A 14,372-nucleotide genomic window follows, 5' to 3' on the forward strand; every position below is an offset into this window, starting at 1 on the left:
AGTATTTAAATGACTCCTTATTCCAAGTCATATAAATATGCACCAGATGTATCTTTTGTAAATGTTATGTTTTTCAAGTTCTCAGCATTTGCAAGTAGTTGAGAGCTATGTCAAGCATGCTTTAATGGGGCATAAAAGTGTATTGTATTCAAAGAGATAGCACTGCTTTGTAATGGGGAGAAATACAAATGCTGTCGATGGATACATCTCCACTTATTGATTTATGCTACACAGCCCAATGGTCTGTATTCTTCACCCACAAGTTCCCTATCACTTAAAATCTAGCCACATATAGAAAAGCCAGGCCTACATTCATGGATTCTCTAGATGACAGAAAATTTCAAACCCCAAATCAGCTCCAACCCACACCTACATTAAACAGATAAGAAAAGCTGAGCCCAGAGAGTGTTACACTGAGGTGACCACGGTGCTGAGCCACTGTGAGAGGCAGTGCAGGAACCCATAGTTCCTGAATATGAGGAGCCTCCCTATGCTCTTCACTGTAGCTGTCTCCGATCTGCACACTGAAACAAACAAAACCAGAAGTAAAGCATATAGCATGTATTGATTCTCTGAAACAAGTGTGATCTATGTTTTCCAAAATGTCGAAATGTCTTATGGGAATTAAGAGCAGGAAGTAAAACGTCAGTGGTCAGCGTTAACAATTTTCAAAGGCTATTGTAATGCTTTCTCTGATATAAAATTTATCTGACTCGAGATGAGCTTTTTCAATGAGACTATGCAAGGTTCCAGTAAACTCTTCTCTGAATATATATATTCAGAGAATATTATATATTATTCATATTATATATTGTATATTATATAATATATAGTCAGAGAATATTATATATATTCAGAGAATATTATATATGTGTGTGTATATATATGTGTGTGTGTATATATATATATATATATAATAGTTAAATATTTCAACTCCCACAATAACCACCTTGAAAACATTTTCATTTTTTGTCCTTTTATAAATGACAGTTACAAAGAATGATATCTCTTTTTGTAACACATTTTTTTCTTTTTGTTAAGGAAAGAACAAGTCCTCTTCTCCAGGAGGCTCAAGAATCTCTAAAAGAACAAAGCACCTCTCTGTCACATTTCAAGAGCTACAAACTCTCACCCATTTCTTCACCATATACTGCCTCAAATTCTTCCTTGGAAAGAGACAGAATATTTAATAATGGACCAAGTATCAAATCATCGTTCTCTGAAACCCAAGCAACTTATCACTTTGACCTTTACGAATACATCTTGCCCTTCTGAGTCCAGTAGTCCCAGTGAAAATCTCATGTAAAGCAAAGTCATAATTGAAGTTTTGCATACTGCATATCCCCGTCACCATGGGTGGAGGATCCTTGCTTCACAGAATTCCAAAGATGAACATATGTCCTCTCCGGCTCCAGATGAAAGTACATATTCTCTTTTCCTAACCAGTTTTGCACACACGGTCATCACCTGAACCAGCAGTCCATAGTCCTTATTCCCTCCAGAGAGGGACTGCAGGCAAGGCTAGCTCAGAGTCCACCCTCCATGGATACTGGGTGGGTTGAAAACACTGTCACTGACTCCCAGGCAATGTCACGGATGCTTGGATAGTGCTCCTTTGTGTGGTAGGTACTGACTGGTCAAAGTGGTGTTATGTGCACTTCTACCAGCAAACCCCGGTGACCCCTCACAACATGGTCCAAGCTCCTGCACCAATAGTCAGTGTCATGGAGTGTTGTTCTCCATCAGTAAGTGATTCTCCTTCCCAGGGTCCAGGGAGACACAGAAGCCAGTACTGTTCCGAGCAGATAGGAAACACAAGAGAGAGTGTAGATGCAACCACGCACTTGCCAAGATGCTTAGCTTAAGTTGCCTTCCTTCCATGTAAATGCGAGTCCACAGCAGAGTTAATGAGGGGGTTGTCTTCTGCCCACATTTTCACCAAGGTGTAGGGTACAGAGACAGTGCAGTTATGAAGGTTTTAGAGACCTTAGGAACATTTGCCACCTTTGTTCTGATACAAAATGAGGGGAGAAGGCTGAACCCACCAAATGTCACAGAACTATCTCATAAACTAACACAGAGGTGTCCTGAAGGGACAGTGTCCAGAAAGCTCCAGGATGCCAAGAGAGATAGAAAGCAGAGACATACAAGCCCCACCCACATCCACACAAATTTGGAAAGTAGTAAGCAACTGTCTTTGAAAGACGTTGTCTTTAGCAGACAAGATGCAACGTCAAAAGCATAGTATCCCCGTAACATGACCTTGCCAGGTGGCATATCCCTCTGTCCTCAGCTGATGCATGTATCAGTCCCCAAACAAAGTCCATATTGGAGAGAGTCTGAGAAGAGGAATATACATAAGGTACAAGCTTCAGTGTCTGATTCATTGTAAGTTCTTTGTAAAAGATTCTAATTATTAATGCCACCATCCATATGGGCTTTATGGTGACAGAAATTCCTGCTCACAAATGAGAGGAATTTACTCCAAAGAATTCAACTGTCCTCATCTCCTCTAAAAGAAATTGAGCAAGGAATGCTGAGCTCTGGTGGGTTAAGGCACCCTCCATTCCATGCAGAGAGATTCAACGTGCAAAAGAAGGGGACAGGAAGGGAGCAGGAGCCAGGTGAAGACCCACACAGTTGCCTTCTGCCACATGGCTTTGGCATGTGCTCATAGGCATGGTAACCTGACCCCCCTTGGCAAAATGCAGATTGAGGGTAACAAGGACAATTCTAGACAGAGCCAAATGAAGATCCCCAATGTTGAAAGATCCTGCGGCTTCCCTCTCTGTTTGTTGTGAAAACAATGGCCTTAGCTTGTTTTCTGATTCCCAGGGGGCACAAGGGGAAAATCTTACCCAATTTAAAGGCATGCTAAAGAGATGTCTATTGGGAAACGGAGTTTAAACTGAAAAAATCTCACATCCAGCTGATTGCTATTCCTTCCACCAAGTATTCTCCCTAAGAACACCCTCATGCTAAAATTGATAGCTGGCAATAGTCAGCAAAAACATTGTTCTTCATAGCGTCTCCTACCAGCACAGACAGTCCTCGCATGTCTGAATGGACCCAAAGGCAATGTTTTCTCGAGGCCTGCTGCTCAGTGCTGTAACACCTTTAAAGGCTAAGGCTCAGATGAGAACTTAAGAAGAGAAAAGAAACCATACTCAATGGTTAGTGCACTGATCCTTTACGGGGAAAAATGTATACAAAACTTACTTTAATGTCTACAAAAATTGATTTGGCTGCTAGCCAATGTCATTAAACTGCAAGCAAAAAAAAAAAATCTACTCCTGGATACACCTGGTCCTGGGTTGATAGCTAAGGCTTGGAGTATAGAGCTGATATACAGGCCAGACCCTCTGGAGAGACATCTATGAGACTTAAGTCAAACTGCAGTTACTCCCAACCCTCACAAGAGTTAGAAAAGCCTGGTTGGTAGTGTTTAGTAAAAGGGGGAGCTCTGAGTGTCCTGGGGAAGGAGAAAAGATGCAGTCTGGGCCACACTCCCCTGAGGGATTTCTTAGTTGGTGCAACTTACTTCCTGTTCACAATTGATTTTTCTAGAAGAACCCTCATCACGTAGGGCCTGGGAGTTTCACAAATGAGACTCTTGCTACTCCATAACATAATGGCTGCTGCTGTCTGTAGCTCCCCAATGTCAGGAGTAGACAGAAGCATTATTTCAGTATGGCTTCTTGTTTGTAATAAAGGGAGGTTTTGAAAAAAATCACAGCACAACGGTTTTTAATTTCTGAGTTTGAGGTTTCCTTTCTTTCTCTCTTTTTCTTTCTTTCTTCCTTTCTTCCTTTCTTCCTTTCTTCCTTTCTTCCTTTCTTCCTTTCTTTAAGGCTAAGGCTAAAGGCAGCTGATAGTGGCCAGTCCTGATTGGCCAACATCTGTTTCCTTACAGGGACCTTACTTGCCAAGTAGCTGGACAGCAATACCCATTTGGTATTCATGGGAAGTGCTTGCCGAACAATAATGACAATAATTGCCTCTGATTCTTGTGTTTACAACACTGCCAAAGTATCATTAGGGCCTTATTTATAGATAATAATGCTTATTAATCACAAGTATTTGAATTTTGGAATGTATTAGATTAATATTCTTTTGTACCTCAGTTCTGTACTAATGCTGTGAAAGACATTTGCTGAATGCAACTCATTGGGAATGCTTATTTTGAGCTGGAAAATAATGTGTGTAATTTGCAGGTGAAAGATAAAGAAATTACATGGCTACCTCACCACAGAGACCAACAGCCAATGGGCAGAATCGGGCCCTACCTCTCAAATGAGAAGGAAAGAAAGCAAAATAAATATCCTTTCCTTTTATTAATTTGTATTTGTTTATTTTTGTAAATAGTTAGATGAAGACATTCCTGACAATATGTGTGTCATTCTGTTACCTTAAACCGTCTGCGGTGGGATCACTTTAAGAAAAGGCTCTGGGATGAGGAACAGTCATTACTTCCATAAGAACTTCATAGTGCATAGATTTTGGGTTGCACTCAATGGGGGTGAGGGGATGGGGTAGCTAATAAAGACTTACTTGTTACATGATCCACCTTATTTACTAATCTCTTTCTATACATTTAACTTCTGTGAGGGCACATATGTAATCTGGTAAGTATTTTTCTATGCTTATGTGTAACCGAAAATAAGAGCCATTAAAAATTTCAAAGGACTATCGCCGTTTTTTCCCCCCAGGTTCACACAAGGTCCGTTAGTATCATAAAACCAACTTTGTAAATAAGTAGGCAGGGTTACCGGTTCATGGTCCACTCGGCTCCTCTTTCCTGAAACTGTAACAAAAATGAAATCTGCTGGGCTTTCTTCTCCCCTAGCACACATTTTTATTTACGCTTGCAGTGTTCATGCTGTGTGTAGCTGAACAGCATTCAGCTTGTTTAATTAGGGGACTGCGAAGCAGAGGGACATGATTTGCCAGTCATTTTTCCGAATGAAAGCAAAGTTTATCAACAGAAAGTCCAGGTGCCCTTTCCTCTAACAATATCCACAACTAGATACCATTTTTAAAACTGCCTGTAATTAATGTCTACTTATGTTCTTTAGCTAAACCTGTATCCCATGCTACCCTACCGACGACATTAAACGCTCTCCAGCCCATTGCCACTCACAATAATTAACCTAGTCCTTTCTCCTGCTCCCAACTTTGTCCTCTGCATAAAGTAAGGGGGCCGCACCTTCAAATCCGCCAAATAAAGCTGCCCCTACAAGAAAAGCTTAGAAGACTTGTTCAACAATTGTCTCCAAGACAGATCATCCAAGGAGACCCTAACTCATTACGTGTAAAACACTAACATCATTCACAGCTTAATAATGTAAACAATCTTCATATTCCCAGCTAGGCTCTTTACTATCGAAGCATCCTATGATGTGTACGTGACTCTCCTGAGTCCAAGTAAATAGGTGACCAGATACCTAACAGTTCAATGAGCAGCCTTGGGAAAGCCTGGTAAAGTGGGCCCCTCAAGTCCCTTTATGTAAATAGGGGTAAATGTTCACAGGCACGAGGATCTCAATTCTGTACAGGGCCCTATGTCCATCTCTGCCAACGTTGCTAGAAAGAAGCATTGCGGGATGGCTGACACTTAGTCCCAATCTTCCAAATTTACTTAGAAGAGCTAACTTAGATTGCACAGTTTTCAGGATGGTTTTTTGTTTGTTTGCTTTTTGTTTTTGTTTTTAGTAACAAATAGAAAGGAAAGGCCTGAATGCTATGAACAATGAATTCACTTCTCCAATTTATTTTCCTTCTTCAGACATGGCCTAATCATACCTTTAAAAGATGCTCTTCCTTGGATGAGGAAAAATACAGACTTTGAGAGGCTACAGAGCTGTCTTGGGATAACTGACTCTGTGCCATCATGGAAGGATGGAGATTGAGCGCCTCATAACCCCTAGGCTCCTCAAAGCCCTACTACACATCTTACCCAGTGGCTTAGAGACTTGGCATGTGAGGCAGAGTAGGCAGCTATAGAAGAGAAAACGGGGAGGGAGGGGTTGAGGGAGTGGGGAGAGAAAGAGAGATTAGTCTATGAATTTGAGTTTAAATTTGAAGGCATTGAGAAGATATTTCTTTCTGAAAAAAAATGGTTTGACAGAGTAACTTAAATTCCACCAACACCCTGCAGTTTTCTACGAGCCTAGTTGGATATAAAACTTGAGATCTGTCAACATTTTATAGTTACCCTGATTTAATAAGCATTTTTCCTTCATTTCTTTTAACTGCCAAATTTTTTAATGAAATGGAATCTTGGTGCCTCCATTCTGGGGGTTTCTTATTTGCTACATTATAGTTCTGTCTGCTTTTAGACTGTGAATGCCAAAGCCTTTATTCTTACAAATCTCTCTACATGTGCAATTTGAGCTTGCCTAACTATTTCTTTACCCACTTCATTAATTAAATTGACAGAAAAGGTTATTTTCCCATGTTGTGGTGAATGACTCTTCAGATGAATTTTTGAATGAACATTTCACTGTCTTAAGTTAGTACATACCCCCATGTCCTTAGATCACACCACGGCAGCAGACAGAAAACTTTCTTTAAGGAAAAAAAAAAAAAAAAAAAAAAAAAAAAAAGCAACTCATCTTAAACTCCTAACTAAAGAATTTTTTTTTTTTTACTTCTCTCTGTCTTTGTTTTTATTTTATTTTTTAAATTTTTGAATTGTGCTATGGCCATCATTTTAATGTTGGGCTTTTAAAGGCATTAAGAAATAAAATTTTAAAACTTACTAGGTTAAACCAGTTTTTATTTCACACATTTGTCACTAATATTTGGAGGCCACTGATGAGCCATTAACTTTTAATCTTCCAAATAAACAGCCGTGAATCACACTGGGGAATCCGTGTCCTTACAAAGGTATATATTTTGCAAGGCAAATGTACTTTTGCATAGACTTGAAAAGTCAAGATTATTTTATAGTTGCCGCATAAATAAAAGAAATTCGTGAAAAAGTTCCTGATCACAGTCTTCAAAACTTTATCAATTTCATTTGTTCAATTAGGACCAATACCTCTTGAAAGAGGAAAAATTCAGGTCCGACATTTCTTTACATTTGGTTGACACAAATGAGCATTTGGACTCCTGCCAATGACTGTCAATTTATTCATTTTGACGGTAATCTTTAACAACAACAACAAAAAAAAGAAGCTTCCAAAAACTGAAGATTCAAAATATCACTTAAAAGGACCAGGTACGTAACATGTCACCTCTACCCTTGCAAATAATTTCAAAGGCAAATACATGCTTCAAATTTGTTTCTTGAACTGTGTTTGCCTACAGATCGCCTTTTAATGCACAGAGAGGCCCATTACAATAAGTAACTTTAAAATTATTTCTTTACAATGAGGAAAACTAAATAAAATTGATGCCTTTTTTCCCCAATGTATTAGGAATTAACTTTTGGTCTAAGACAATAGCATTTAATGTGTGAAAAAAAAAAAGACAAAGGTTATATTACTTTAGGTGAATATTTATATTTTAAATGTGCATTTTTAAAGTATGCTGCCATTTTTATTTTACATAAAACACAATATTTAAGTACATAGCACTTTTAAATGGTCCGTGCTTAAAATAGTACTAGGAATCTATTCTTTTCTTGGGTGTAAGCTACCAAGATCCCAATTCACATTTGAAAAGAAATTTTGAATTGTTTCAGTATCATACATTCAGTTCCTCTTGCTTTGAGTTGCTGCTATTTAATGCATTGTTAATCATAGAACTTCAGTATATTGCACATGGGCATGTTCTATGCAAATATATTCAGTTGGGGTATGTATATATTTTGTTATGTTCTGTACATAAACATCTACCCTTGTGCATATGTATATTTACATCATGTGTAAATATGTGGAGTATATTACCAAACTGTACTATACTTAAGAGGAGGAGGAGCTTCAAAGGACTGCCAAGCAATATTTTAGTTAACTGTTAACTGAGTACATTTTTTTTTAATCAAAGTCATTAAATTGTATTTTGGGTTTTGTTTTTCACAGTCCCAAAGGTGGTTGTTGACAGACATGATTATTTCCTGTTTTCCAAAAGGCCAGTTTTAAAATATTATGTTAACATCTGCTTTAAATAATTAAAAGTGGAGCCATCCCCTTTGCATCCACCTTCTCCTAGGAAAGCCTGTGGGCAAAGATCCTGATAAATAATTCAAAGAAAAACTTAACTTTGATTTCACAAACAAAAGCTTATCCACTGAAACACTAACATCCCACCATTAGCAAGCTTTGTTAGAATGTGGCTGTCTCTAAATTATCTCATGAAAAGGACTGACTGACATTGTATCAAGATGCTGGCTGAGGATAGCCTCTTGAGTTAGGCTAGTGTCTGTCACAGTTACTCAGGGGCTTTCTCCAGGACAGGAGGGTCTTCAAAGAACTCTGTAGAATCATCTAATATTATGAGGTCTAAGAAATAGATGTGTACCATATTTACTCCTGATGTAAATATACATATGCACAAGCATACATGTTTATGCAAATAACAAGATCTATACACAACCCAACTGAATACATTTGCATAGTACATGCCCATGTACAATAGACCAAACTTAGATGGCTAACAGCAGCAGCTCCAAAACGGATGAAAAGGAATCTTACTCATACTGAAAAATACCAAAGGTAGTTCTTAATTATTAGAAATCATCGGATGCAAATGTACGGCAGAGGGTAAGTGTAAGCACGCGTCATGAGGTTTCTCTCTATAATCTTCCGAAATCTAGTGCTATAAAAATGCATTTAGGTTCACAGCCCAGAGGAGAAGAAAACCTTTCATGTGTTTATTATAAATATCCTGCCCTGTCTCCCCTTGAGATGTGAACATACTGGACGGGACACAGGAGGGAAAGGGGAAAAAAAAAGTTCCTGGTTAATGATTTAAAAGAGAGGAATTTATTTTGTCCCAACTTTCCTTCAACTAGTCCACTTTTGTTCTCATGTAGCGATAATTGACAGCCCCTGTTTTGTATGAAATTATGGAAATCACAAACTAGAAGAATAGGAAGTCATTATTTCAGAACTGAAAAGAGGTAGGTGTCTTTACTTCCTCCTAAAATTTCCCATTACTGGAAAGGAGCCAGGAAGTTGAAACGTTGCAAGACAGACCATGATTGTGGGCTGCAGCCCTCCTCCCTATTCCTCCAAAATAAAAAAACAAAAACAAAACAAAACAAAAACCTTTTAGTCACAGTCCTTAAGACCAAGGCGAGAGAAAACCTCTCCTCAACTCCCTAAAACGTGGCTTCTGAGTGCATGGGCCCTAGGCTAAAGCAAGACCAAGCTGTAAGATGCTGTCTGTTAGCTAGTATTGTCCCTCTAGGCTTTACTTTGGCTCACGTGGAGCCGGCTGTCCATAACAACCCCGGACCACGGACCACGAGGGACCACAAGGGAGATCTCTGAGGATCTGCAGAGATGACCTAACCGAAAGAGGGAGATGTACAGTGGATAGGAAACAAGCCTGGGGCAGACAGAGGACTCAAAGCTCTGCACTATAGGTACCCACACTGGTGGAAAACGACTAGCATTGAGCATCCTGCTGCGCCTCCTGTCCTGCCTTTCCAAGCCCTGCCCTGGCCTGCCCTGCCCCGCGCTGCCCTGCGCGCGCGCGCCTCACTCACACGCACACGCCTTAGCACACGCACACACGTGCTCATGCACACTACTCCCAGCAGTGTCTCTGTCCAGGCTCTGGGGCGACGTCCGCCTTTAAGGGGCGACAGCCCTGTCCTTCATGGAGCAGCCCCGCAAGGGAGCAGAGAGGCACGGCGGGCTCTGGAGCGCGTGGGCCGCGACCGAAGAAGCACGAAGGGCAGGTGGCTGAAGGGGGTTTTCAGTGGAGGGCGTGCAGCGGCGGGAGGGGACAGCAAGGATCTGGGGGTGGGGGTGCATTCTTGGTTGCTCTTTCCCGCAGCTGCAGAGAACTTGCCTTGGGGGGGGGGGGCGGCACTAAGTGCCTAGTCGCACAGCCTGGGTTGGGGCTGTGAGTGAGCGAATGGGAGAACCTGGCTGGCACGCGGGCAGTTGAGGTACCCAACACGCTGGACACAAGCGCGAGCCCTCTCCGAGTCCGCCTGCAGAGGGCGCCCTCACGGAGGCGCCCTCGGGACTGGCCCGCCATCCCCAGAGCACTAGGGCTAGCTCCTTCCGGAGGGGTCGGGATGGTATGGTCACATTGGTCACCATCTAAGAGACCTCGCAAGTGCGCAATCCTTTTGCTTTGTTTACTTGTTTGTTTGCTTGTTTTCTATGCTCCGTAGCTAGAAGATGCCTGGATGCAGGATGCAGGGAGAGATAGTCTGCTGGCTAAGCGATTCTGCAGGTTCACATTTCCTCTAAGGGTTTGGGAATGGGGGGGGGGGGTTGTTCCTTTTCTCTCAAAAAGCCTCGAAAGACAAGAAAAGTTTTCTACCACTTGGAGGGACACAGAAAGATGAAATATGAACCTTGCTTCATAGGGATGGCCAGAAAGTATTAGAAATCTCGTGGACAAGCTGTACCCATGGCTTCGCTGCCTGTCACCAAACAGGACACAAGCTCTTTGATGAAGCTAAGTGACCTGAGTCTCCCTTAGAAACAGGCTGGGCTTTAGGCTGGAGGAGGAAATGCCCTGTAGACATCGTGCCCCCAATCACGAGGTTTTGGCCACCCTACAATCTTGATCATATGAAAAGGAAGGAACCACATTCCCAAAAGAACAAGTTCGGGACCTCACAAGGACATCAATCGAGGCTTAATTGGACCCTGGACTTCTGCAAGTACTAGTGAGCAGATCCGGAGCAAAGTGTCTTAGTAAAGCTGAGACCAGATTTTGTGATACACAAACCCGAGTAACTCTGTCCCCAACTCGCTGCAGAAGTTCAGCTGAGCTTGAGAAAGTGGCATCCCCCCCCCCCAACCCCACTTCTGGTGCATTCCCAAGCCAAGCCAAGGCCAGAGGTGTGCAGAAAACATTTTAGAGAAACCCCATCTTATAAATATGAGAATTTCATCAGGCAGCACAGATTACTCAAAGTGTTCCGTTTTTCTGCGATCCAATTTTATTAGGATTTATTCTCATTTGTGTTCGACTTCTCTGGGGAAATAATGCTTTGATTAATGTAATCCTGGCCCAGGATCCGCCTCACGCCCCTCGACCATCTCCCAAGAGAAAGGGCCTGTTTGACAAACAATAACAGGCGCAACTCTTGCAATCTGCCCACACCTTTGGGGATGGCTGGGAAGAGGGTGACACTCTTTCACACCCAACTAGCTAAAAGCAGTGTGGAAAGGAGGGAAAGAGAGAGGGCTCTGTGGTGACGAACTTTACAGAAGCAGAGCCTTAGGTACCTGGGAGAGGGGGGAGGGAGTTCATGGGGTAGAGCCCGAGACTGGGTGTGCGAATGAGTGCGTGGATTCCAGTGCGCGCCTCTCTTCGGCTCGCTCCCAGTATCTACTTCTTTGTCCCTCGCCACAGGCCTCCACAGCAGAGATCTGCGCGCTGTGGTTGTACAGCTCCTTGACCTCAAGGGTATATACACAGCGCCCACCCGCGGCCCCAAAGCACCTAGAGAGCAGGTCTTACGGGTTAATTAACCACCCCAACCTGAGACGCCCTGCAGTCGTCAACACCCGAACCAGGAGCCCAGATCCTATGACCCAATTCATTGGTTTTCCTCATCCATCAATCCCACCATGCATCCATCCATCCTTGCATGCATACCATACAAATCGGTGGACATAAGCGCGGATAGTTCTTTGCCCAGCTACGGGCGAGAACGGGCGCCCCCTTTGCAGCTCTCTTGCCTCCTGTTCAACCAAGACCCCCTCCGCGAGAAGAGAACAGCTCAATTACGGAAAGGAGCAAAGAAACTAATTCCCGGGCTCAAACGCCCTGCCCACCGGAGCTTCTCTGGTCCCCCTTTCTGTAGCGAGTTCCCCACCCCCACGGTCCCCAGCTCAGGGGCGGTCGGGATCGCGCGGCGGTGCTAGGGGTCCTGCCCCGCTCCGCGGGAACAAAGCCCGCCGCGGGAGCTCGTGGCCGCGCTCAGAACGGGTGACAAAGGCAGGCAGGCGGTGCCAAGCTCCAAGGCAGCGCTCTTATGGCCAGGAGAGAAGCAGGCCCCAAAGATGGGTACAATTTGCACCTAGGTTTTTTCTGGGCGTGTGTGTGTGTGTGTGTGTGTTTTCTTCCTTGTGTGCCCAAAGACCTGTTGGGTGACTCAGCTTTTATCTACCTAATCCTGAATCCTCCGCAGTCTTGCCGTTCTCTCATGCCCGCTCCAGTCTCCTCCATCTCGCCCAGCTTTTTCCTCCACCTCACTCCTTTTACCTCGGGCCCCTTCTCGCTTTGAGGCTTAGCTTTTTTCCCTTTTTTCTTTTTTTCTTTTCCATGGAAAAGTACTGTTAACCGGATTCTGCGGACCGCTCTATGTTCAAATAACATTCTAAAAGACCTTTTTGGGCAGTCGCTGGCAGAAAAGGGGAAGTAATGGGAGCCTTTTAATTTTATTATGCAAACTGCACTCTAAATAAAATAAAATGCCCTTAGAATGCGTTCGAAGAAAGACAGACGTAGCCCTGAGGCCCAACAGATTCCTGCCGAATTCGGCAAATGTCCCACAAATCACATAAATGGTAGGGTCGGAGAGGAGAGGAGGACACCCCCCACACCGTTGAACGGAAGCCCCATTCCACTTGAAGAGTGGGAGCTCAAGTCTCCTGGGGGGGGGGGTTAATCATGCATTCTAACCCTGGATGAGAATTGCTGCCAAGACCCTACCAATAAAATCATACAATGTTTTAATTTGGGGTACTTTTAATGCTGTTTATTCCAAACAAAATTTTACTTGACCGATTTTGTGGAATAAAAATAAGGCAAACACAGTCCTCAGCATTTGACAGTACTGTGCTGTGACTTCTGGGTGATTTGGTGCCCTGGTTTAATACTAAATTAATGTTTGATGTTTATCAACTGCCACTCTGAGCCAGTGATCCCCTCCTTGGGGTTTATTAACCAGGGTCCCTGCAGAAAATTTAGGCGAAAGGTGAATATGAACAGCAATACTGGACACACAGGAAGCCATTGTGAACAAGGTCACGTCATTCTAACACCTAGACTTCCATCAAGTAGTTTAGTGGTGGAAACTATATTCTTGCAAACTATGGAGTATTAGAAGCATCAACTCTCTGTGAATACACTTGTTACTGGGTGTGTGTGTGTGTGTGTGTGTGTGTGTGTGTGTGTGTGTGTGTGTGTGTTTTAAGTGGATAGCAACAGCTACATTTTCTTGAAAACACCAGTAAAGTAGGGCTGTCCCAGGAAGGCACCGAGTTGGATAGGACCCCAGGGAAGGAGTCAAGCTGTAGAATGAAGCTCCGGCAGCAGCACAGGAGAGAAAAGAGCAGCAGCCGTCAGCACGAAATGCCCGAAATGCCCACTCTACACCAGGTTCCTCAGACACTAGCTAAGGTCAAATGTCAAAACAAAACACAACAACAACAACAACAACAACAACAACAAAAGGTACCAGAGTACAAGAATAGCTTTCTTTTCCAGCCCAGCCCTGTTGGTTGGGCCACAGAGAAGATGCTGTAAAACTTAGAAGCAGTGCTTGGTGGGGGAGGACCTCCAGCAAAGAATAACTCCAATCTTTTAGGACCAATGCAAGAATATAAACTCCAGACACCTCTGGTAAAACTCAGTTTATATATCTGGGCTTTTGTTTTTTTATAACACACACACACACACAAACTCTGTCTCTGTCTCTCTCTCTCTCTCACACACACACACACACACATACATACACACATACACACATACACACACACCAAATTTACCTTGAAATATTTTTCTAGCTAGGACATATCCACGTTTGCTGCTAATGAATCATATTTTCACCATCGCCTCCAGTCTATCAGGTGGACTCTGTGTTACCTAGTCCTAGGAGTTGAAATTTGAAAGAGACCATGATGTCGGGAGCACAGGAAGGGTGGTGAGGGGCAGCCAAGAATAATCCATTAGTTGCAGCTTCTCCAGCTATTGGGAGAGAGCATTACCAGACCTGACAGGTTCAGGCACACAACTAGAGTGGGCAAGCAGTTGGAAATGGGTTGCTTCAAAAGCACATACAGTATTACCAAGTAAGTTACTGTGCTTTCTCCGTTTATTTTGCACAATTAGAAATGCCCTGCAGTGTAAGGAGGAGGGAGCTTACTTTAAAGAATCATAGTTTCTTTGAATTCATGATTACTCCTTCAGCCCGTTCTGAAGAAACCTAAGTGCTTTCTCCCTTCCTTCAGAATATATAAACCAGATATTAAAGAGATAGAAAGTGGGGGAGGGGTGCATACTCCAAA

The 14,372-nt window shown here is 42.9% G+C and overlaps 2 long non-coding RNA genes across 2 annotated transcripts in view; one reads left to right on the forward strand and one right to left on the reverse strand.

The window, feature by feature from the left end:
• The window catches only part of Pantr1 (POU domain, class 3, transcription factor 3 adjacent noncoding transcript 1), a 46,626-nt gene that overhangs the window by 26,661 nt on the left and 5,593 nt on the right, over positions 1 to 14,372 (reverse strand). The gene's annotated exons all lie outside the window — the stretch shown is intronic.
• The window catches only part of Gm46091 (predicted gene, 46091), a 60,254-nt gene continuing 55,559 nt past the window's right edge, over positions 9,678 to 14,372 (forward strand). Inside the window, exon 1 of the long non-coding RNA NR_168293.1 lies at positions 9,678 to 9,850. This is a non-coding gene — a long non-coding RNA (predicted gene, 46091). The remainder of the gene's footprint in view (positions 9,851 to 14,372) is intronic.

Source organism: Mus musculus, chromosome 1 (assembly GCF_000001635.26).
Source record: "Mus musculus strain C57BL/6J chromosome 1, GRCm38.p6 C57BL/6J".
Lineage (NCBI taxonomy): Eukaryota > Metazoa > Chordata > Mammalia > Rodentia > Muridae > Mus > Mus musculus.